At 37.0% G+C, this 24,149-nt stretch overlaps 1 protein-coding gene across 7 annotated transcripts in view; it reads left to right on the forward strand.

Annotated features, from left to right (window-relative positions):
- CNTN4 (contactin 4) overlaps positions 1-24,149 on the forward strand; it is a 913,589-nt gene that overhangs the window by 420,006 nt on the left and 469,434 nt on the right. The window contains exon 3 of one of the 7 annotated variants that reach the window (XM_032411802.1): positions 12,038-12,118. The exons of the other annotated variants lie outside the window; for them this stretch is intronic. The gene's annotated coding sequence lies outside the window, so the exon portion shown is untranslated. The remainder of the gene's footprint in view (positions 1-12,037; positions 12,119-24,149) is intronic. 7 annotated transcript variants of the gene reach the window in all.

The raw sequence follows: 24,149 nt of genomic DNA on the forward strand, positions 1-24,149 counted from the left end.
CTTTTAAAAACTGTCTAGATCTATGGGTAAATTTCAAATCTACAAAGTTCAACTGGATAGAACGTTTACTCAAATGCATTTCTTCATCCCTGTTTTTAAGCCTAATCCTCTTGCTTTTAGGCTGACTCAGATTCACAGAGCTAAAATCATTATTGTACTTCCCCAATGACTGTTAGTGATATTTGATTTCATAAGCTGAGACCAATTTTTATTTAATTCAGTGTTTTTAAAGAACTTGACTTGAAAATCAATGTTCTATGCTGAAAGTATTAAATTAGCTTTCTCAAATACATATCATAAAAATGGTTGACCCCATTGAGGTGAGGTCATATCAAAGTAGTACACTGAGTTTGAGCCCAGAAAATTTTTAAATGACTATATTTTTAAGATATCAAAGCCTAGCAGCTTTGCTAGGTCAGTGAAAATAGCTCTCTTCTTTGTCTCAGAAGTGCCATATTTGATATCATCAAGTAGGTGTTATAGAGCATAATGTTGAACAGTCTGGCTCTAGAATCCTACTACATAGTTCAGATCTTGGCTCCAGTGTTTGGACAATGTGACCTTGAGAGAGTTACTTAACCTCTCTGCACCTTGGTTTTCTAATGTGTAAAAAGAAGTAAAAAACCTATCTACCATGTGGAGTTATTCTGCATATTAAGTGAGTAGAAGAGAATTCTATCCCAGTGAAGCCTATACTGTATCCTACTATAGTATGGAAAGATGTGATGGATTTCTAAATTTAGAGAAAGAATTATATATTACATATGTACATTCTAAAGAGGAAATTTAGAAAACTGTACTGTGAATTTCTGTACCCTCTGTTGGTGTGGGTATCAAGACCACAAGACCACTGTCTCAAAGATATATAATTTCTTGAGTCACAGTGGTCTTTGTGAATCCATTAGGACAGAAGATATAGACTAGAATTAGGAGATCTGAGCTAGCACCTGGGAAATCTAAAGGGTAATATCAGGATATAGATCTTAAGATTTAAGGATACAGAGTACTTAGAATCCTTGTACTTGTGAGAGACCTATGTCTGTCATTTCCCCATTGGCCACTAGGGTTTTTCTATTGTTTTGTTTGTTTCTCCTTTTTTAAGTTTTTATTTTAATTCCAGTTAGTTAACATACAGTGTTATATTAATTTCAGGTGTATAATACATTAACCCAATACTTCTGTGCTCAACAGGACAAGTGCGCTTCTTAATTTTCATCACCTATTTAACCCCCACCCCCACCCCCTGTTGTTTGTTTCTTTATTTTTGCTTTTTCATTGTAGCTATTCAGATTCATTTGTCCATCTCTTTATTGCCTCCTATTTCCATCTGGACTTAAAAAGCTAATGTATAGCTGGTGAAAAGTGTGTACTCTTCAAATAATTTGGTATGGGTGTTTGCTTGAAGCAAACTAAGACTCTTCTAGGGGAATATGATACCTCATGACCCAAGATAACAGATTCATTGATAGCAGTAGCTACACAAACCCAGATCATCAGAATGTTTAGAAAGATGAATTATAATTGCCATCCATTGATCCATTTATCCATCAATCCATACATCCACCTGTCATAAATATTACTTCATAGAAATCACTTATAATAGTGTGTGGCACAGGGGCGCCTGGGTGGCTCAGTCAGTTAAGCATCTGCCTTCGGCTCCGGTCATGATCCCAGGGTTCTGGGATCGAGCCCCACATGGGGCTCTCCGCTCAGTGGGGGCCTGCTTCCCCCTCTCCCTCTGCCATTCCCCCTGCCTGTGCTCTCCTGCTCTCTCTCTGTGAAATAAATAAATAAGATCTTTAAAAAAAAAATAGTGTGTGGCACAAAGTAAATACTAAGAAAATGTTAGTTATAGTTATTACCTATTAAATATATACAGTGTACATATATGTGTGGAGGGAGAAGCTGAATCTTGCTTTCTAACTTAAAATTACACAATTTTGTATAAAATTACACAATTTATACAAAATTACACAATTTGTATAAAATGATACAAATAAATAATAAAATAATAATCATGTATTGCCAGCACCCAGATTAAACAGAGGTAATATTTTGGTATGTTTTACCAGTTAGGATTTGTCTATTTGTTTTCTTATTCATTCATTCTTTTATTCATGTTGTATTTTTAGCTCAGAGGGAAAAAGCCAGGGGACCTGATAATAGATCAGTCAAAAAAGTCCAACAGGGTATGCTTAACGTTCTCTTCCTGAGCTCACTCTTCAGCTGAAGTACTTCTCCTTTTGTACAAGTGGGAAAGCTGAGCAGAAAGGAATTGGGTGTGCATCTACAATAGCACTCCTTCTGGTATTAGAATGAAAGTCCCTTCCTTCCCTCCATACTCTCTCCATAAGTAAATGTTAGGGGTTGAACTGTGTCCCCTGAAAATTCATGTGTTAAAGTCTAACCCCCAATAAATCAGAATGTGACCTTATTGGGAAATAGGGTTGCAGATATAATTACTTAAGATGATGTCATAGTGGAATAAAGTGTGCCCCTAATAAAATATAATGGGTGCCGTTATAAAAAGGGGAAAGTTGGACACAAATAGATACACAGGGAGGATGTCATATGAATATTGCTGCCACAAGCCAAGAAACTACTAGAATCAAGGGGAGAGGCCTGGAACACATCCTTCCCTAGCATGTTTAGAGGGAGCATGGCTCTTCAGATACCTCGATCTCAGTTTCAGAACTGTGAGAATAAATTTCTCTGTTTAAGCAGTTTGATTGTGGTACTTTGTTACAGCATCCCTGGTAAACTAATAGAGTAAACCATGAAATTAATCTCTCCCCCCAACCTTGTGTAAACTATTTTTTGATTGACTTAGCAATAACTTTTGGATACTATTCCTATATCAGTAAATATATTTTTATGTTTTTTCCAATAGTTTTAGAATATAGTTATTTCCCAAATTTTAAAAAAATTAATCTGTTCACAAAAATATGGATTACTGTAATAACTTGTCTGTAACTTACATTAAAGTTTAAAATTATACATACTGGTTTTCTAATCTGTTTTAGATTCACAGCTAACTATCACTCTTGTTAATTTTTTTTTTCTTGTTAATTTTCTAAACTGCTGTTTTATGTTTTGTGTATTTTATGTATAGTTAAGTTCTTAAATTGGCTAATTTTTATTTTTTTAATTTATTTTTATTTTTTGTTGTTATATTAATCACCATACATTACATCATTAGTTTTTGATGTAGTGTTCCATGATTCATTGTTTGTGCATAACACCCAGTGCTCCTTGCAGAACGTGCCCTCTTTAATACCCATCACCAGGCTAACTCATCTTCCCACCCCCCTCCCCTCTAGAACCCTCAGTTTGTTTTTCAGAGTCCATTGTCTCTCATGGTTCGTCTCCCCCTCCGATTCCCCCCCTTCATTCTTCCCCCTCCTGCTATCTTCTTCTTTTTTTTTTTTCTTAACATATATTGCATTATTTGTTTCAGAGGTACAGATCTGTGATTCAACAGTCTTGCACAATTCACAGTGCTCACCATAGCACATACCCTCCCCAGTGTCTATCACCCAGCCACCCCATCCCTCCCACCCCACCCCCACTCCAGCAACCCTCAGTTTGTTTCCTGAGATTAAGAATTCCTCATATGAATGAGACCATATGATACATATCTTTCTCTGATTGACTTATTTCACTCAGCATAACACCCTCCAGTTCCATCCATGTCGTTGCAAATGGCAAGATCTCATTCCTTTTGATGGCTGCATAATATTCCATTGTATATATATACCACCTCTTCTTTATCCATTCATCTGTCGATGGACATCTTAGCTCTTTCCACAGTTTGGCTATTGTGGACATTGCTGCTATAAACATCGGGGTACACGTACCCCTTCGGATCCCTACATTTGTATCTTTGGGGTAAATACCCAGTAGTGCAATTGCTGGATCGTATGGTAGCTCTATTCTTAACTTTTTGAGGAACCTCCATACTGTTTTCCAGAGTGGCTGCACCAGCTTGCATTCCCACCAACAGGGTAGGAGGGTTCCCCTTTCTCCGCATCCCTGCCAACATCTGTCGTTTCCTGACTTGTTAATTTTTTAAATTGGCTAATTTTTAAAAAGAGGACTGAATAATTTAACAAATTGAATGTAACCCTTAGTGGCAGTTATTTTTCTTTTGTTGTGTTTATCTAGTTTTTGCCCATATACATATGTATTTTACATCTTTCTAATCCTGATTTACAGAATATTGCATGTATACATATATGAAACTTATTTTTATGTATTAAAACATGTTGTTTTCATATTACCTTTATGAAATATTTTGAATTATACAATATCCTATTAAATTTATATACCCTAAATATTATTGATACAACTATTCTCCATTATTGAACATTTAGTTTCTTTGTTGCTTTTATTAAGTTTTGGAATTTATGCTGCAGTACCTATGACTATTCTAATAAAGAAGAATATTTATCTATTTGAAGAGTAGGTCAAAGATTATGACATTTTGTTGATATCCAGTAAATATTTCCATAAGGATTATCCGTAAGGAAATTAACAGTGAAATTGACTAATTTAGGATGGTAGTTTTTTTTCCTTAAAATTAACATAAACCAGTAGGATAGAAAACAGTAACAGAGATTCAATTCCAATGCTAAATTTTTGTCATCAGAATTCTAATTCTCTGAATATATTGTGTACCTTATCAGGTAAATGCTTTAGCTGTTCATATGAACCTCTGCTTGTCCCATATCAGCAACATAAAACTTTGTCTTTAGAATCCTTGTCAATTGGCACTAACTTCTTTTCACATATGTGTCTTGGGGGAGAAAAGGAAATTTTTCTTAGTTCACCACCTTTATTGTTTTTCCTTTAATCTCCACCTAAGATAATAATCTTGAGAACAAAAGTATTTAGAAATACTGTAGGTATAAATCCCTAAAGAGATTCAATATAAGAATTGCACCTACAAAATAAACTTTGACTTTTTGTCCTTCACCACATAGTCCTGATGCAAAAATCAATGAGGTGTTCTAGCTTCACAAATATGATTTCTTTTTATCTTCTTCACAAAAGGAAAACATGAAATTAATGTTATAAGTAAACAGATTCCTAGGCTTTGTTTCTGGATGCTGAACGTCTACATACTTCAAAAACTATGTAGAATCTTTGAGATAAGAAAGTGTTTTTTTTTTTCTTCTGATAGGTGGTATGAATGAATGGGAAAAATTTTGATCAAGACATGCTATTTTGCACACTATAGATTGCCACCTGCTCACTCAGCCTTAACAGTTCAGAGCTAGGAGATGATTTAGAATTATTCTCATATTTTTCCTTGTAGATCCAATAACTATATTGAGAGATTCTCTTTAAATGAATGCAAATCTTCTATCAAAAATAAAAGTGACAGAGGAAGAGATAATATGCCATAATCTGCATCATCAGTGTGTGTATCTACAGATATGCTATGAACTAGCTAAGAGATGATTCAAAAAATTGAGAGCTGCAGGCACCTGGGTGGCTCAGTCGGTTAAGCGTCTGCCTTAGGCTCAGGTCATGATCCCAGGGTCCTGGGATCAAATCCCACACTGAGCTCTCTGCTCAGCAGGGAGTCTGCTTCTCCCTCTGCCTGCCACTCTGCCTACTTGTGCTCTCTCTCTGTCAAATAAATAAATAAAAATTAAAAAAAAATTTTTTAAAGATTTTATTTATTTATTTAACAGAGAGAGACACAGCAAGAGAGGGAAACAAGCAGGGAGAATGGGCGAGGGAGAAGCAGGCTTCCCGCTTAGCAGGAGCCTGATGCGGAGCTCGATCCCAGGACAGAGACTTAAGGACTGTCCTTAAGGCAGATGCTTAAAGACTGAGCCACCCAGGCGCCCCTCTAAAAAATTTTTTTTAAAAATGAGAGCTGCAAGAGCAATCTACAGAAGCCAACATAAAGTACTAGCCATGAAATTTCTTGGCCTCTCTTGAGGAAGTTTATTTTTCTTTTATGATTAGTATTCATCTTGATGGTAGATGTGATTGCATTTTATTTATTTATTTTTTATTTTATTTTTTTAAGATTTTATTTATTTATTTGACAGAGAGAGAGAGAGCACAAGCAGGGGCAGCGGCAGGCAGAGGGAGAGGGAGAAGCAGGCTTCCCGCAGAGCAGGGAGCCCGATGTGGGACTTGATCCCAGGACCCTGGGATCATGACCTGAGCCGAAGGCAGACGCTAAATGACTGAGCCACCCAGGCACCCCAATGTGATTGCATTTTAAAATGCACCCATTTCATTGTTAGATTACGTGTAGTTGCATCATATAGCTTGGCACCACTCATTTGGGTTAACAGTTTGGAAATACATGTCTCATAGGCAGTGAGTTTTAATTTCTCTTGTAACAACAGAAAGCAGTCAGGTGAGAGAGTAGAGGTGTGTGTTTGTAGAGCAGAGAGGAGAAAAGGGGGTGAGGGTACAATTATATTTGTTCTGCCTCTCTATTCCAGGTACTGAACTTCGTAAGTTAATGCTGTAGGTGGTTTCAGTAGTCTTATAAAAATAGCAGATGTTTCAATATAATGTGTTCATTGTCTGTAGAAATTCTAAATATGAATAAATTTCTTTTTTAAATCTATTTTATTTTACTTTAATTCCAGTATAGTTAACATATACTGTCATATTAATTGCAGGTGTATAATACAGTGATTCAACAATTCCATACATTACCCAGTGCTAAATGTGAAAGATTTTCAAATATAATACAGTTAATAAAATAGCCAATTCCATGAACATATAGTTTGATAACTAATAGCAGGTCAAAAAATATTCAGGGCCATTTAAAAGGAAAAGTAAATTTTTTGTAACACCATTTTATGTATTTTATTGTTCTTGATTCAAGCTTTTTTAAGCTTGTGTTTATATAACTTTGTTTATTTGCCCAATAACAGAGTAGAAATAGATAAAAGAATAAAGTGGGAAGAAGGGAAATACTCAATATTGTCAATTAATGATCATACACATGATCATTTATTGGAGAGCACAGAAATACTGAAACAATTATTTAAGATTACAAAGATTCTAGGGCAGCTGGCTGGCTGGGTCAGTGAAGCATGTGACTTTTGATCTCAGGGTTGTACGTTTGAGCCCCATGTTGGGTGTAGAGATTATTTAAAAAAAATAACATCTTACAAAAATTACAAAATTCTATTTTGCTGAGGAAGAAACTGAACTTTTGAGATTTCTTGAGTCATTACATAGCTGGAATTTGAACTTATGCCTTTGCTTTGTGGTGCCATCTCCTGGCTGTCTACAGCTGTCATCTGGAACTCTAGATCAGATTTAGGGTGTTTTGGAGAGTTATTTGCTTATACATTTAAACTCATTTAAATTATGAAAATCTCAAATAGAATATCTTTACAGTAGGTATTATACATGACAACTTTGGCAAATGGCAATGTACAAATACGGAGTTGGGCAGTTCTTGGACTCTTTTTTTTTTTTTTTCCCTAAAATGAAGTGAGGGTATGGTAAGTGAATAATATTAAGCCATATGGTCATTTGTGTGTTCATCATTTTCCTGTGCCAACAAAACTTCTCATTGAACTATTATTAACCTTATTTTGCAAATAAATCAAGAGAAAAATACTTTTTTCCGTATGAAAGAATCGGGCAGGATAAGCAGGGTTGATCTAGAATTCCCAAAGCTTTTAGCATCATTCCCTTCTTCCTGAAAAAAAGTACAATAGAAGGTAAACTTTGGAATCTTAAGACTATTCACTCTTCAGGACACTATTTACCCTACATTAGTCACATATAATTTTCTCAGGATACTTGATGCAACCACTCCCAGACATTAGATTTAGAATTAATGTCAGTGGCAGAGGGTAGAGTCACTTAAATTTGCTAAAGCAAGCACAGTGGCATCCACCAGAGTACATGTCACATTGTTCTCAGAACGCCAACGGCAAAAATATGTGCTGAGGAAGGCTGTGCGGATGCCCCATGTTGCAGGCCTCCTTCAACTCTTAATTAGCTTGCAGCGAGTGGAGATGCCATCTTGACGGACTGTGAGGGTTACCATTCGGCCGGGCCAGGGACCTTGGCAACTCTAATATTTATGTCTGTATAATTGAGTTGTGAAACTAAAGGGCACTGCGCAGGTGTTTCCAAGTTTTTTAAAACAGGAATGTGGAGGGGCGCCTGGGTGGCTCAGTCGTTAAGCATCTGCCTTCAGCTCAGGTCATGATCCCAGGGTCCTGGGATCGAGCCCTACATCGGGCTCCCTGCTCTGCGGGAAGCCTGCTTCTCCCTCTCCCACTCCCCGTGCTTGTGTTCCTGCTCTCGCTGTGTCTCTCTCTGTCAAATAAATAAATAAATAAATAAATAAATAAATAAATAAATAAATAAAAAACAGGAATGTGGAGACCACACATAGGTCATTAACACTGACTATCAGTGTATACGGTGGCCAGTGCAGGACACACTTCCTGCAGGTCTCAGCCTCTCTTTGGGTCAGTAGCGCCGTACCACTTGCCATCTAATACCACTTCAGCAACATTATTTTTTATTTTTAGCCTGAACATCCTGGCAGGTTAAATTATGTGGGGAGTAGTTTTTTTCTGATAAATCAGCAAGGAAGCTAGACATCAGACTGGGTGGGAGATAACTGGCCGCTCAGCCACCAGCCTCATCTCCCGTATAAGTATGAAGCTTGCAGTTACAGTTGAGAATCTTTAATAGCCAGATAAGCAAAAAAGGCTTTCTGTGGCCCCAGGTTAAAAGGTTTGATTATGAGATACGATTTAAGGCCAAACGAAGAGATATAGCAAAGAGAGAATAGTAGAGGAAGGGAAACAGAATCTCTGTAATGAACTAGCACCAGAAAATCTTCTGCAGAGGAAGAATATAAACAAGAAATAATCTCCCAAACACAGGACTTAAGCCTCTACATTTTCTTTTTATTCCTAACGGTCTGCCTAGCAACAGCTGATATAGCACAAATTTCGCTGAATGTCAGATTGAAAGCTCCAGAAGGTTTATTTCTGCAGGAGATTAAGGTACAAATATTTCCAGATTAGTTTCAGGGTGGCAAGATCAACTCACAGCATGAGGCCTCTGCCATCATAGACATGCTTTGTGGCATTTTTCTTCTCTCATAAATGAAGTGGCAAAATTGCCTCTTGAGTCAAAGGGAAGAAGTCAAAAAGCGGTCTTGTTAGGTGTCCTGGGGAGTTAGTAGCATGTTTCCTGGGTTGGATAGCAGGTCAGGATTCAGGAAGGGGACTCAGTGTTCTTTATGGAACACCTGACCACACCTGTGTTGTACCAATAATGGCCTTAAAAAAAAAAAAGTTTCCACCCATTCTGTTATCACTGCTGAAGGTATATTGGGAGAGCCGGAATAAAAATCATCAGCATTAACAAAGACTAATTTTACAGTGGGTCACAGCCAGATTGTGTACAGGGACATGTCATAAGATGTACCAAAATAAATCCTTACCATTTATTTTTATCCCCAGTTGCTCTAGGAAATGTTTTTTTTTTTTTTTTTTTTTTTTTTTTCCAGTTACAGAAAATATATGGCTCCTTGGCCATCGTTAGTTTGAAAAATAAGGGAGGATATATTCTGACCTGAAAGTAGAACTCCAAGCTTATTGCATCTTTAATAACGAGCTAAGTATCTAAACTGCTGTTTGAAATAGTCATCAAGTAAAGACAGAGCTGTTCACTTGAAGCACTCAGATTCAAAAGCAACCTTTTAAAATAAAACCCAGTGGAAACCCATTTAATAAATGAATAATAAGCCATGCTAGAGAAGCAGTCCGAGTATAATCAAGTTGTTTCCATCTTAGTGTTGGGTTCCATGCAGCAGGAGACCTGGGATTTGGGCCCTGAGATTGGATAATGGTGAATAAGGGCTTCGCTCTGGACTTTATTATGTGGAGATAGCACAGGCCAACTGCAGTTCATTGACTTCGCAGATTAATCCATTTGGCCATAGAAGGAAAAATAGGGACCCCAAACAAGACAATTCCATTGTTTCAATTACACCCACCTCCATATGAATTTAGGTATGTGGAGAATTCTTGGGGTCACAGAGAGAAATCCTTTGTTGTATTCACAAATGGTCTAATGCTGCTTTAAGAATGAGAATGATGCTTTCTGTGTTAGTTAATACCTCCTTTTCCTATGTGTGTTGAGTATTTAACAAGTGGTTTTAACTTAGCTGTTGTTTTTAGTCCTTACATTAGAAAGAAATACCTGGTTGGTTCCTGCACAGTGGACTTCTGTGTTTCTGTTTCAGTCAAGAGCTAGCTTGATACGGAGGGGAGGAAGGGACAAGCCTCTCCCTGCTAAGTATTCAGCATTGCATATTTTGGATTTATCTGACATGTTTGTTTCCTCTGAGGACACACAAAAAAATCCTTATGGTTACTTTATTAAATTATAAATACAAAAACTTTTCTTGACTGAGCAGTTACACTTTTTTTTTTTACAAACTCAGTTACACGAATCACGAACCTGGCATTATAATCCTAATAAACCAGATTAAATCTTACTTTTAGACTTCACTTTCCAATATTTATGATTGTCCCAATGGAAGCCATTAGCTTTAGAATTATTCATGGATTGGGATTTACATCTTTTAGTAAGTGATGGTGACATAATTTTCAGTGCCTTCATTCTCCTTGGAAAAAATGGGAAGAAGGATTATCCTTAGGCAATTGTAACTAGTCTGTGGCCACCCAAGCTTATGTTTTATACAAGATTGATCCCACCAAAAACAGTTGAATAGAATATTATCAGTCATCAAAAAACCAGCAATAGATTTTAAGGATCTTTAAAATATACTTTACAAACCATGAGAGACTCTGGACTCTGGGAAACAAGCTGAGGGTTATAGAAGGGCAGGGGTTGGGGGGGATGGGGTAAACAGGTGATGGGCATTAAGGAGGGCACATGTTGTGATGAGCACTGGGTGTTATATGCAACTAATGACTCATTGAACACTAAATCAAAAAACTAATGATGTACTATATGCTGGCTAATGGAACATAATAATAAAAAATAAAATATACTTTATTAGGCAATATGGTGGGATACAGAAAATACGGGAATATAGACTATTTCCTGTCCTCACAAAATTCACAATATAATTAGGAAAAGAAAATAAATACCGTAGGAACAAAGTGCCAGTGTAAGAGACAAGTAACTGTTAAATTAAATGCAGAGGATGTCATGAAGCAACACTTGATTGAATGAATAGTAGAAATAATAAATGCTCTAGGAGAGTAGAAGAGGAAATGGTCATGGGCTATCCTGGCTTCCAAGGTGAATGGAAAAAAAGTGAGTATGAGCAGGATTCTAAAGGATTTTTAGAATTTATGCATTTAGTCCAGAGCAGAGAGCCCTAACATGCACAAATATGAAAGCAGGGAAATTTGAGTTGAAGTATGATAATGATAATAGAAGTTAACTTTTTATTTAATACTTAATAGGTTCCATGTAATATTGATTAATCTTCACCACAACACATAAGATAAATTTAAGACAGTCCAATAGAAGGACTTAGTCCCTGATTGGTTGCAGGTGATAGAGGTGTGGGGCATGAGGAAGATAAGCATGGGGAGAAATCACTGATTTCTCACTGATTAAATCTGGGTGACTGGAAGGACAAAGTATAGATTTTATTGAAATATGGATTTCTTTAAAGAGCTGCTTTTGGGGGGATGAAAACACAAGTTGTTTATGAGATGATTTTTAATGAATTGCATGAGGTGATTCAAGGGGAAATATTCAGTAAGTAGTTAGACATTTGTAACCTAGAATTCCAGGGAGATGCACAATTAGAGAAACATAGTTATGCTTAGAGGAGGTAGCTCAAGTCACCAGAGTATATGTGAGAGCAAGGATTGTGTACTGTGCTTCGAGACATTTTACATCCAAAGGGTTAGTGAAACAAAGTGGGCTTTCACTCTTCTCATGTAGAAAAATAATTTATTAACGACCAGGTTTCTCAAGATACTGTCTGAAGGCCCACAAATCCACAAGAAACAATTCCTTCTTTTCATAGGTCTACACAGATTGGGGCAATTTAGAGAAAGAAAAAAAGAAAAGTGATTGTGAATCCATGAGCTTCCTTTTTATTCCAGAGGTCAGTAAAGCATGTTATTGATTCCTTAAGAATCCAGAAAAGGTATCACTTACTAGAGATCCAGATCAATCAAGAAATTGTGTGTAGATTTTTTTTATATCTAATGGAATATTTTGAGGAAATTAAGACCAACTAGAAAATGGGGAATGTGTATGGATGATAGGAGAAGTAAAATGTTTTGTTTTTTTTTTAAGATTTTATTTATTTATTTGACAGAGAGACAGTGAGAGAGAGAACACAAGCAGGGGGAGTGGGAGAGGGAGAAGCAGGCCTCCTGCTGAGCAGGGAGCCCGATGCGGGACTCAATCCCAGGACCCTGGGATCATGACCTGAGCCGAAGGCAGACGCTTAACGACTGAGCCACCCAGGCGCCCAGGAGAAGTAAAATGTTTGATGTGTGTGTGTGTGTGTATACCTATGTGTATGTATAAGAGTTTATGTGCTTGAGTGTGTATAGGCTTACACACACACATACACACCATCTTTATTATTACTCCCCAGTGATAATGGATCAGGATGATTTGTAGTGGTCAAAAATATACAAACTTAAATTGATTACTAAACTTATATTAGGACAAAGTGGAAGAAATTACTTATATCACCAGTATTATTTTGAAATAATTGCAGAAACATTTTTGAAGAAAAAGGCACTAACCACCTTCTTTAATAGTAATAGCAGAAGGCATACCATGGAACATCAGTTTGTCAGGCATGTGAGGGTTTTGAATAAGGCAGGAAAGGAAATAAATATCTTTCCTAATGGAGATGTACAGATACATGTTGATCATCAACTCTTCTATAAATATTTATTCCCACGCCAGTTTCTATTAGAGGATTTATGCACAAGCATTGTGAATAGCCAACTTTAGCTGGATTTACTGGCTCACAACTGTTTTTAGGTTTATTTTTTTCTGTAGTTATTAATAGAACCCTTCATTTATAATCTACATATTGTCTTCATTTTATTTAGGGAAACAGTAAAGCATCAGAGAGGAAATAAAAATGGACTAAAATGGATACTCAGAATTTCTTGCTACCTAATTCAGTATTGAAAACAAGATACCCTTCCCTTCTGACCAAGAACACAAAATTATCTGTCTTCACTATCTATTAATTCAAGGAGAATGATTTTCTCAATATATCAAGTGAGGGGAAAACATACATAAGGTGAACTGAATCCTAAGATAAGTGAGGACAGAGTAAGGAGCACCAAGTCCCTTTTAAATGGATTCATGTATCTAGGCCCCAGTGGATTAAAACTCATGGTACTTTTACAAACAGAACAAAATAAAGCAAGAACATTCAGGTATTTTGGTAGAATCCACTTAGAATAGTGTTTTAGGAATGCTGGAGATCAGGGAGAATTCCAGAGGGCTGACAGAGCAACAATTCACGTTTTTCTGATTTTTAAGATAAGTTAAAGAAAAAATTCTGGAAAATACAGTTGTCAGTTTTTTGCTAGTGATGAGACACATCTGTCTGCCCTTGTGAGTTAGTGATCATACGTTTTTTACCTATTGTGTGCAAGATACAGTTCTGAGCATGTTATGAGGGATGCAGATATTCAAATTATAGATTCTAATTCACCTCAGTGAGCTCACTCCTAATCAAGGAGTTAGCATGGAATTATAATACAATTTGGATTTAATAAGTAACATAGGGAAGATGTAGAAGAAGTGCTTTATTATTCAGTGCAGAAGAGGTAACTTTGACCTATGGGCATCGTTATTTCTGCAAGTAAATATCAGCAGAAATTACTGCTAGCTAAATTGTTTCTTTTCATTTCACTGTTTTCTAGTAAACAACAACCACAAACAGGTTGATTCTAGCAATTTACAAAATAGTGTTGAGTATGCCCTGAACCAAACCAATATTTGAATTAGTTTAATTGTATGGATTAACAACTGAGGAGACAAAAAAGCTTCTTTCTACTAGGAATTAAAGCTATATATTCAACTACCAAACTGGAATAAAAAATCATGTCTCTCATTAGTCTATGTACTGTGCATGAATTGATATTTCATTTAGATCAGATCTATATCACAAACCATGTTCTGCTCAAGGCCTGTGTGATCAAAATTAATCTTTGTAATGAAGTACTGTAGGTATTTTAGGGTATCAGTATGATTTCTTCAAATTATCAAATAAAGGTTTAGTTGTCTTTAGTACGATTTCCAGTATTTAGTGTCTTAATAAATTGTCCATAAAGTATTTTTAGTTATTAGTTTCAGCCTTCTTTTTGGTAAATGTGTCTATATTTGTTTTTGTTTTGTTTTAAATTTTATTTTATTTTAATTATAGAGACAGAGCACACACAAGTGGAGTGGGGGAGGGGCAGAGAGAGACTCCTAAGGGGGCTCCAGGCACAGTGCCTATAGCCTTACACAGGGCTGGATCCCACCACCCTGGAACCTGAGATCATGACCTGAGCTGAAATCAAAAGTCGGACTTGACCCAACTGAACCACCCAGGTGTCCCTAAATGTGCCTATATTTGTAAGCTTTAATTAGCTAGTTTAAGAATATGTGTTAGTTTCTAATTAGGATTTAAAGCACACAATCCAAACCTGTTTTGCTCAGTTTAGGCTTCAAATTAGAAAATGCTGCTGGCCAGTTCAGTGTGTAGGGAAAATGTGATGCTCTCCAATTTTGTGGGTCCTTTCATGTTGCATTTGTAGAACAGGTTTGCAGAACACATCAGCAGTGGGTCCGGTTGACAATTACACTGATGCTTAAGAACAAAATACTACTGTAAATTAGGGATTAGCAAACATTTACTGTAAAAAAAATAGTATTTTTTCCTTTCCTGGCCATATGATCTTTATTGCAAACTACTCAGCCCTGCCATTATATCACAATAGCAGTCATAGACATACTTTAATTAGTAGGCATGGCTGTGTTCCACAAAATGTTTATTTACAAAAACAGGTGTTGGGTTGAATGTGGCTCTTAAATAGCCAGTCATTTCTGTAGATGGCTGACTTGTCCCAAAGTGAATTCTGAGGATGAGAGGAGATATTCATGAATGAAGAGGAACTTGAGGTCAAGTAATTCTGGAAATTCCACCCAGAATACCTCTTCTCTTAGACAAATCCCATGTCATCTTATTGAAGGCCATGAGAAGTCTTGAAATAAAGTGGTCTAATTGGCTAACTCAATTTTCCCAAACAGACCTTGGGATTTTTTTTTTTTTTTTTGGTCATATTAACTCTTAAACCTATTGGAGAATCCATGATTTAGAAGCAAGTTATCAAACTGAAAAATTGACTACCATGTAGGTCATCATATGCAAATCTTTACTGAAATCTTTTAAAATCCCAAGCCAACTCACCAACTCTTGTCCACAAAACTAGCCAGGGTAAAGTCCTAACCATCTTAACTAGTTCTGAGTAATTTTCTGATTATTCTTTTCTTAGGTTCTAATCATATTACTTCCTGCTGGCAATTTGAGCTCTTGGACTTCTTCTGTAGTTAAATGCATTACTGTTTCTTTTTTTTAATTTATTTATTTGAGAGAGAGAGCATGAGCAGGGAGGGGCAGAGGGAGAAGCAGACTCCCCGCTGAGCAGGGAGCCCAACGTGGGGCTTGATCCCAGATCTCTGGAATCATGACCGGAGCCGAAAGCAGACTCCCAACCGAGTGAGCCACCCAGGTGCCCCAAATACATTATAGTTTAAATTAATTGAGCATATATTTACTGTGTGCATACTTTCCAGACACACTGATGTAAAGACTCATTTCTTTTCTGGGAACTTATAATAGCAAAGAGGGATAAAGACAAAAGTTAAAATACTATATGATAACTTCTCTAATAAGAGAAATTTTTAATTCTGTCAAAGTACAGATGAGAAGTAGTAAACCGTAATTACAAAGTCAGAGAAAGCTTCCAGAGGATGTCTGTCTAAGCACAAATTTCAAGCTAGCTACAGAGAAATGGGGAAGAAGCAGATACAAAGATAATGGGGCAAGATTGCCAGGCTTATCCAGCTAATCCACAGTATGGCTCTAATGTGTATGTATGCTGCAGAGATGGGTGGGGTTGAATTAAATAGGTCTTTTCTCGTTCTGTAAAATTATTGAAGATAGATGGAAAGTTGCAGAGAGTGGCTTGATTATATTTGCACTCTGGTAATACAGTGGTGCTAGAATGCAGAGAATGAACTAGAGGGAGCTGGGCTGCTCAGATATGGGACTTTCCCTTAAGCTGTTTATAGCTTTCCCATGGAATCTGCCATTGGTGACCTATTGCTCTAGATTCTTCCTTCAAGTACGTATCATGCTGCCAAGCCTCCTATGTTATATTAAGAAACCAAGAACCAGGTGATATATTCTCCTGAAACCATCTGCTTGCTATTGGAAACATTAAACTGTCTTTTCATTTGGGGGTATTAGAAAAATTATGAAGAGTGAATAATAAAAAGTATTTTTAGAAAATTCAAAGGAGACTTTATTACCTATTTGTAGTTAGACAAAAATTGGCACCAAGAGACCAACCTGATTGTTACACCTTAAAGAAATCATTGACTCTAAAGACAAACCTGGGCCTTTTGCTTAGCAACAGCAATTAATCTAGAAGAGCCTTGCCTTAGATCTGTTTTAAGACAACAGAACTGGTGGGCATATAAATATACACACGTATAATTACACACCCTGCCTGTCCTTGTGCACCTGTACTGCTTACTTGCAAATGCATGAGGTATTTCTGGAAGTTATTCTCAGTTAGAATGCATCATAATATTGTGTTCACTAAATCACAAAATATGAAGTATATCTCCTTTATCCAGTCTGGCACAGTGAAGCACTTAAAAAGATGTGAGGGTTTATTTTAATCCTTTTCTTTTATAGAACAAATTATTTCAGGGACGCCTGTGTGGCTCAGTCTGTTAAGTATCTGCCTTCGGCTCAGGTCATGACCCTGGGGTCTTAGGATCAAGTCCTTTGTTCAGTAGGGAGCCGCCTTCTCCCTCCGCCTGCTTCTCCCTCTGCCCACTTCTCCCCCTGCTTGTGCTCTCTCTCTCTCTCTCTCTCTCTCTGACAAATAAATAATAATAATAAAAAGAACAAATTATTTTGTGTGGACAACTGGGCTCTGGATGTTATATATGTATACATGTGTATATAATATATATGAATTATATAGTACTTATATATTTTATTCTGGCTATTTAACATTGCTTAGAAATGCAATTTCTGATGTCCAAGCTGAATGCTGTCCTTGGGGATACTGCAGTTGTGATGGAGGATCAGGTGTTAAAAGCAATGGGACAAAGCCATCATTTAAGGTTTGGGGATTTGAATCAAAGAATGGTTTCCATAGAGTTCATGTTAATATCAACAAGAAAAAAGCAATACATTTAATCTCCATTTTTTTCTTGGCTTTTATTACCATGCTCATCATGGCTACCAGACTCATTCCTCACTTGTACGAATTCAGGAGAAAGCAGGATGCAGTATCTCTTAAGAGGAATGGATGGCAATTGTAGACCTGCCATCACTTAGAAGTGATGCAAGTCTACCATTACAATCTGATCCCTTACCATTGCCACCAACTCCCCTTGAGGACTTAACTCTGTTGAGCTCAGAACACTGTTAAAGTACATAAAAATATTTATTTCTGGTTGGTAAACCTTCGTCTTCCTTGAACTCAGCTAGATATTTGGATAACTCTTTCATTGTATTTATGCAACCTATTGTTTTCCGTCCATCATGGATACTGTTTCCCAAGGAGTTTTTCGATTTCCCTCTAGTGGACATTCCATAAGGCAACCTGAGATACAAACTGAGCCTGAAATGTGATGCTCAGAAAAGTCAGATAAAAGCCTTTGCATATTTACAGTTACATGAACATAAGCGTTGAGAGGACATACTTCATCACATTTTTTTTTCTACTTGAAAATATTGTCCTGAAACTCACAGCTGAGATGTAGTAAGTGAAGGGTTGAGAGGCAATAAAATAAAAACTTGAACTGTGTGGGCATGGACTTTAATAAAAACCATGGGATTGAGTTTTCCTGAAGTAACTTCAACTATTTAGATCTGTCTTTTGTCCTTTGTCTCATCTCTGAAACAGCTCAGTCTCAGAATTTAAGTTGTCACTAATTAGAATTCTTCTCGAAAATCTTTTTGTAGATTACAGCTACCTCTTAGTTTCCACAGGTAACTGGAATTACATTTTCTTGTACCAACAGCATGCCTAGACTGCTAATTTAAGGAGGGAGTTTTATATCATGAAAAAATGTATATAGTACTACAGCTATTTCCATTTTCATATTTTTCTCCTCTCTTTATGTAGATCTTACATTTTATTGCAAAGAGCTCACAGTGATAGTAAATGGGAAATATAGGAAAAACCTGAATGTTGTTTTTTAGCATATAAGAAGTATGGAATTGTGGCATTATTTATTTATTTATCATTAAGAAACATAAGGTAAGCCTGGTTCTTTCCACATCTTAATTTATTCAGCAGTCTAATATCAATTAAATTGCCACAAAGTAACAACATTCACAATATAGCTTGCAGCCTGGGCATACATAGTTTTTTTCACACAATTTTTCTCTGACCATTGTGTCTTATGAGCAAACTTTTATGATCTTCGAACTTCATCCAGAGATGAGGTAGCAAACCATAAATATAACATCTACACTGGTATGATATATGCACATTTCTTTCTAGGAGGATAGATCCACTGTTGTAAAGACAAAAAAAGATTTTTTTTTTTTCTGAAGTCTGATTCTCTGGCTAAGAAATGATTGGTAGAGTGTTGGTTTTATTTTGAAATAATTATAAAATTACGGAAAAGTTACCAAAAAGTGGTACACAGTTCTTGTTTGGCTTTCCCTCTGGTTCTCCTAATTACCTTACATACCATAATATAGCAACCAAAACCAGGAAATTGACATGGGTACAAAACAGTTAAGCAAACAACAGGCCTTATTAGATATTCACTAGTTTTTCTAATAATGTCCTGTTTCTATTACAGGATCTGACCCAGAATCCCACATCTTTTATAATATTCACTTCTCTTTATCGTCCTTCAGTTCCATGACAGTTCCTTAGTCTTTGCTTGCCTTTTGTGATTTTGACAGTTTTGAAGATGATCGCTCAGTTATATTACAGAATCCTACTCAGTTGTCTCATGTTTTCTCATGATTACAGTGAGTTTAGGCACTGTTGGCTAAGAAACCACAGAAGAATACTGTGGCCCTTTTAGTACTTTCGGCACTTTCAGAGGCTCATGAGGCCAGTGTGACTTCTCACTGGTGATGTTAGCCTTGATTGTTGGTTAAGAGTAAGTCAGCTGAGTTTCTCCACTGTAAAATTAGTATTTCCCCCCAGCATTAACTTCAGGCACAGACATATATATTTCTTCTTAATGTATTAAATATTATATAGTCACCATACTCTTTTATTCTCCAGTTTCCCTTCCTAAAAACCATTATGCAGGAACCTAAATTTCATCCTAACCAGTGTACTAAGAATTAATGCACCATCCTTTGGAGATTCTCAGATAAACGCCATTTTATAGCTGGAAATGATCACTCTATCGCATTCTAAATAAGAACATAAATAGAATGGCTAAAAATAAATGGGCAGCATGTGCTCATTTCACACCCAGAACTACAGGACATCTGTTATATATGTGACCAGCCAGACCTGAAATCTTGTTTTCCCAGAATCAAATAGTGTTTGCCCAGTTTGACCTAAGTTAGCCTAATTAAACCACACATCGATCACTTGCTACCTATTTTGGCTATGAAACTAACTGGATGGATAACCACCCTTTGATAAAGACAACAAAAAAAATTTTTAAACAGTCACATTCACAATTTCTTCTGCTAATACAAGAGGGAAAAAAGTCCCTTACCATGCTAATGATTCTGCATCCATAAGCTATAATTCAGTCATTAGTGTGCATCTGATGCTTAGGTATCCCCACCAACGCAGAGAGAGACAACCTTTGCAAAGAGGTTTACCAACTTTATACTTTATTTTTCCGTCTGAATGTCAGTGCTATCTGCCCTGACATAATATGCTGAGAGGAAATTGGCCACTTACAGGTCCAGAGAAAGCAGGAGAAGGAACACCAAAGAAATAAGTCTCTCACATTCCTCTCCAAGCTTCAATTTCCTCTTTGACAAATGGCAATTATTATAAACCTACCTCCTCAAGTTATTGTGAGGATTAGATCATCTATATAAAATCTTGGATAGTAACTGACACATAGTGAGTACTTAAGGAAAAAAACAGCTTGTAATTTGAGCACTCTACCTTTTTTCATGCCTGAGGTACAGATTTCAGTGCAAAAGACAAGAGAATGCAGGTGATTGCTTGCTTAAATAGTTCTGTTTAATATGCAGGGACTTCTGGTAAACTATTCTATACCAAATAAGAATTCAGAAGAGTTTGTCAAATGATATAGTAACATCCTATAATCTGCATGCTGTCCCAGAATAAAGGACAATGACACTGAGGTGTGCTTCGCAGGAAATTAATCTGTTCTTCAAGAAAATGAGTCCATGGGAAAATAAACAGGAAAATGCACTAGAATACAAGCTCTATGATGATAAGATTTTGTCAACTTTATTATGATATCCACTGCCTAGCACCATGCCAGACATACTACGGTTACTCAACAAATATATTTTTTTTTAGATAAATGTTCTAATATAGTATTTATTTCTGTAAAGGATAGCACAAGATCTGGAATGCACAATTTACCATTGCAGGAGATGGAAAACTATGAATATAGATGCTATATCATCACTACACCAAAGAGGAGGGTAGTTTCATGTCCCCACACTCTACTTATTATAGAGAGATTTCTGTTTCCCCTAGATAAGACAAATTCCTTATTAAGATTGTTGTTATGGTTTCGACCTCAGCCGCAGCAACTTCTTCCTAGAAACATCACCAAAGGCAAGGGAAGCAAGGGCAAAAATGAACTATTGGGACTTCATCAAGATAAAAAGCTTTTGCAAAGCAAAGGAAACAGTCAACAAAACCAAAAGACAACTGACAGAATGGGAGAAGATATTTGCAAATGACATATAAGATAAAGGGCTAGTATCCAAAATCTATAAAGAACTCATCAAACTCAACACCAAAAGAACAAAGAATCCAATCAAGAAATGGGCAGAAGACATGAACAGACATTTTTCCAAAGAAGACATCCAAACGGCCAACAGACACATGAAAAAGTGTTCAATATCGCTTGGCATCAGGGAAATCCAAATCAAAACCTCAATGAGATACCACCTCACACCAGTCAGAATGGCTAAAATTAACAAGTCAGGAAATGACAGATGTTGGCGGGGATGCGGAGAAAGGGGAACCCTCCTACACTGTTGGTGGAAATGCAAGCTGGTGCAGCCACTCTGGATAACAGTATGGAGGTTCCTCAAAAAGTTGAAAATAGAGCTACCATATGATCCAGCAATTGCACTCCTGGGTATTTACCCCAAAGATACAAAAGTAGGGACCCGAAAGGGTACGTGCACCCCGATGTTTATAGCAGCAATGTCCACAATAGCCAAACTGTGGAAAGAGCCAAGATGTCTATCGACAGATGAATGGATAAAGAAGAAGTGGTATATATATACAATGGAATATTATGCAGCCATCAAAAGGAATGAGATCTTGCCATTTGCAACGACGTGGATGGAACTGGAGGGTATTATGCTGAGTGAAATAAGTCAAACAGAGAAAGACATGTATCATATGACCTCACTGATATGAGGAATTCTTAATCTCAGGAAACAAACTGAGGGTTGCTGGAGTGGGGGGTGGGGTGGGAGGGATGGGGTGACTGGGTGATGGACACTGGGGAGGGTATGTGTTCTGGTAAGCACTGTGAATTGTGCAAGACTGTTGAATCTCAGATCTGTACCTCTGAAACAAATAATGCAATATATGTTAAGAAAGAAAAAAAGAAGAAGAAGAATGTAGCAGGAGGGGAAGAATGAAGGGGGGGAAATCGGAGGGGGAGAAGAACCATGAGAGACGATGGACTCTGAAAAACAAACTGAGGGTTCTAGAGGGGAGGGGGTTGGGAGGATGGGTTAGCCTGGTGATGGGTATTGAGGAGGGCACGTTCTGCATGGAGCACTGGGTGTTATGCACAAACAATGAATCATGGAACACTATATCTAAAACTAATGATGTAATGTATGGGGATTAACATAACAATAAAAAAATTTAAATAAAAAAAAAGATTGTTGTTATGGTGATAACAATTTTACATGCATTAGCTCATATATTTCTCCATGAACTTCTTTTTTTTTAAAAAGATTTTATTTCTTTACTTGAGAGAGAGAGAGTGCACAAGTGAGAGTAGGGGCCGAAGGAGAGGGAGAAGCAGGATCCTCATTGAACAGGGAGCCCGACTCCAGCTTGGATTCCAGGACCTCGAAGTCATGACCTGAGCGGAAGGCAGGGGTTCAACTGACTGGCCACCTAGGCACTCCTCTGTGAACTTCTAAAGTAGGTGGCAATGTCTCCATTATATAGATGAAAAACTGAAGGGTCAGAAATAACTTTTACAGGGCGCCTGGGTGGCTCAGTGGGTTAAGCGTCTGCCTTCAGCTCAGGTCATGATCCGAGGGTCCTGGGATCAAATCCCACATCGGGCTCCCCACTCTGCAGGGAGCCTGCTTCTCCCTCTGCCTCTGCCTCTCTGTCTCTCATGAATAAATAAATAATATCTTTTTTTTAAAAAAGGAAATAACTTTTACAAAACAATTCAGATATTTGATATAAAAAACTGAGATTTGAACTTAGGTCTGTTTCCAAAGACCATATATACTCTTGTCTTATACTAGTACACTTTCTTGTTTGTGTACTATTCTAACACCCTCAAAGTACTGTGTTACTTACTTCCCCGTAAAATAAAATAAACTTCATGAGGGCAAATTGTGTCTGTCTTATTCATTGCTGTATCATATGGCATGTCATTTACTTGAAGTGTAATTAATAATTTGTGAATAATGGAGAGAGTGTAAAAGATTTTAGTCCCTTTATTTTTATAGCCTATCATTATTTGTACATTTATGTTTGCAATCTTATTTCTGCTTCTGATTAAGTAGATACAGACTCACTTTTAAGCTACTGGATATCTGATTTGGCTGTCCAAGCAATCGGCAAGCTGTGCATAATGATGAATATACTAGTAAGCTTTACTTTCCCACTAAGTGCATCCAAGTAAAAGCTCTGAAAGTCATATGGTTCTTGCCACTTTAAATCTGACACCTAATATATTAGGTATTAGAGTGTTTTGTGCTTACCTTTAACTCTTCTTTAGTTTAGGTGATTAAAAAATGTCTGTTGCTGTCTGTATATGCAGCATGCTTCATTAACAGTGATTTATTTGGGAGTTTAGCCGAATTGGCACTCTGCAGCACACCAGTGGGCAGAAGGAAAACAAACGTGAGATGGTTGCTAAGAAACCCATCCTGCTGGGATTGTAGGAGCCTTTAAAAAGTTTGCAAAGTTGACTTCCCAATAGCCAGAAAGCAAGACTGAGACTGGAGTCTCTGGGAAGATTCATTTCCCCCAAACCGCTTCCATACACTCTCCTCTAATGCTCGGGAAGGAATCCAGTGTAATATGGGTTTTCCCCATCAGTACAGTGTGCTTTCCTGCATCCATTGTCTCCTGAAGCCAGATGTTTCATTCCTTGCTCATCTTCTTTTCCCAACAAGTTTACCTACTCAAAAGCCATGCTCACCTTTTTCTAGCAGAATCCACTTATAAATATTTTCTCTTATATTCCTTTCAACAACCTTGTATCATCCCTGTCACTTTACCAAAGAGAAAAGTGAGGCCAATGGAGGTTAAATGACTTGCCCAAGGTCAACAGCTAAATGGTAGAACTGGGATTTGAACCTGGCGTTCGTAATTCTAAAGCCAGTGTTTGCAACTACCATAGGGAAGGCAAAGAAATTTTTAATTTTACTTGCAAACTATATTGATTTTGTTGTGTCTACTTGAAATGTTATGTTGAAAAGATTCTGGGACTGCCCTTGGGCTAAGCAA

Source organism: Phoca vitulina, unplaced genomic scaffold (assembly GCF_004348235.1).
Source record: "Phoca vitulina isolate PV1807 unplaced genomic scaffold, GSC_HSeal_1.0 scaffold13, whole genome shotgun sequence".
Taxonomy (NCBI): Eukaryota; Metazoa; Chordata; class Mammalia; order Carnivora; family Phocidae; genus Phoca; species Phoca vitulina.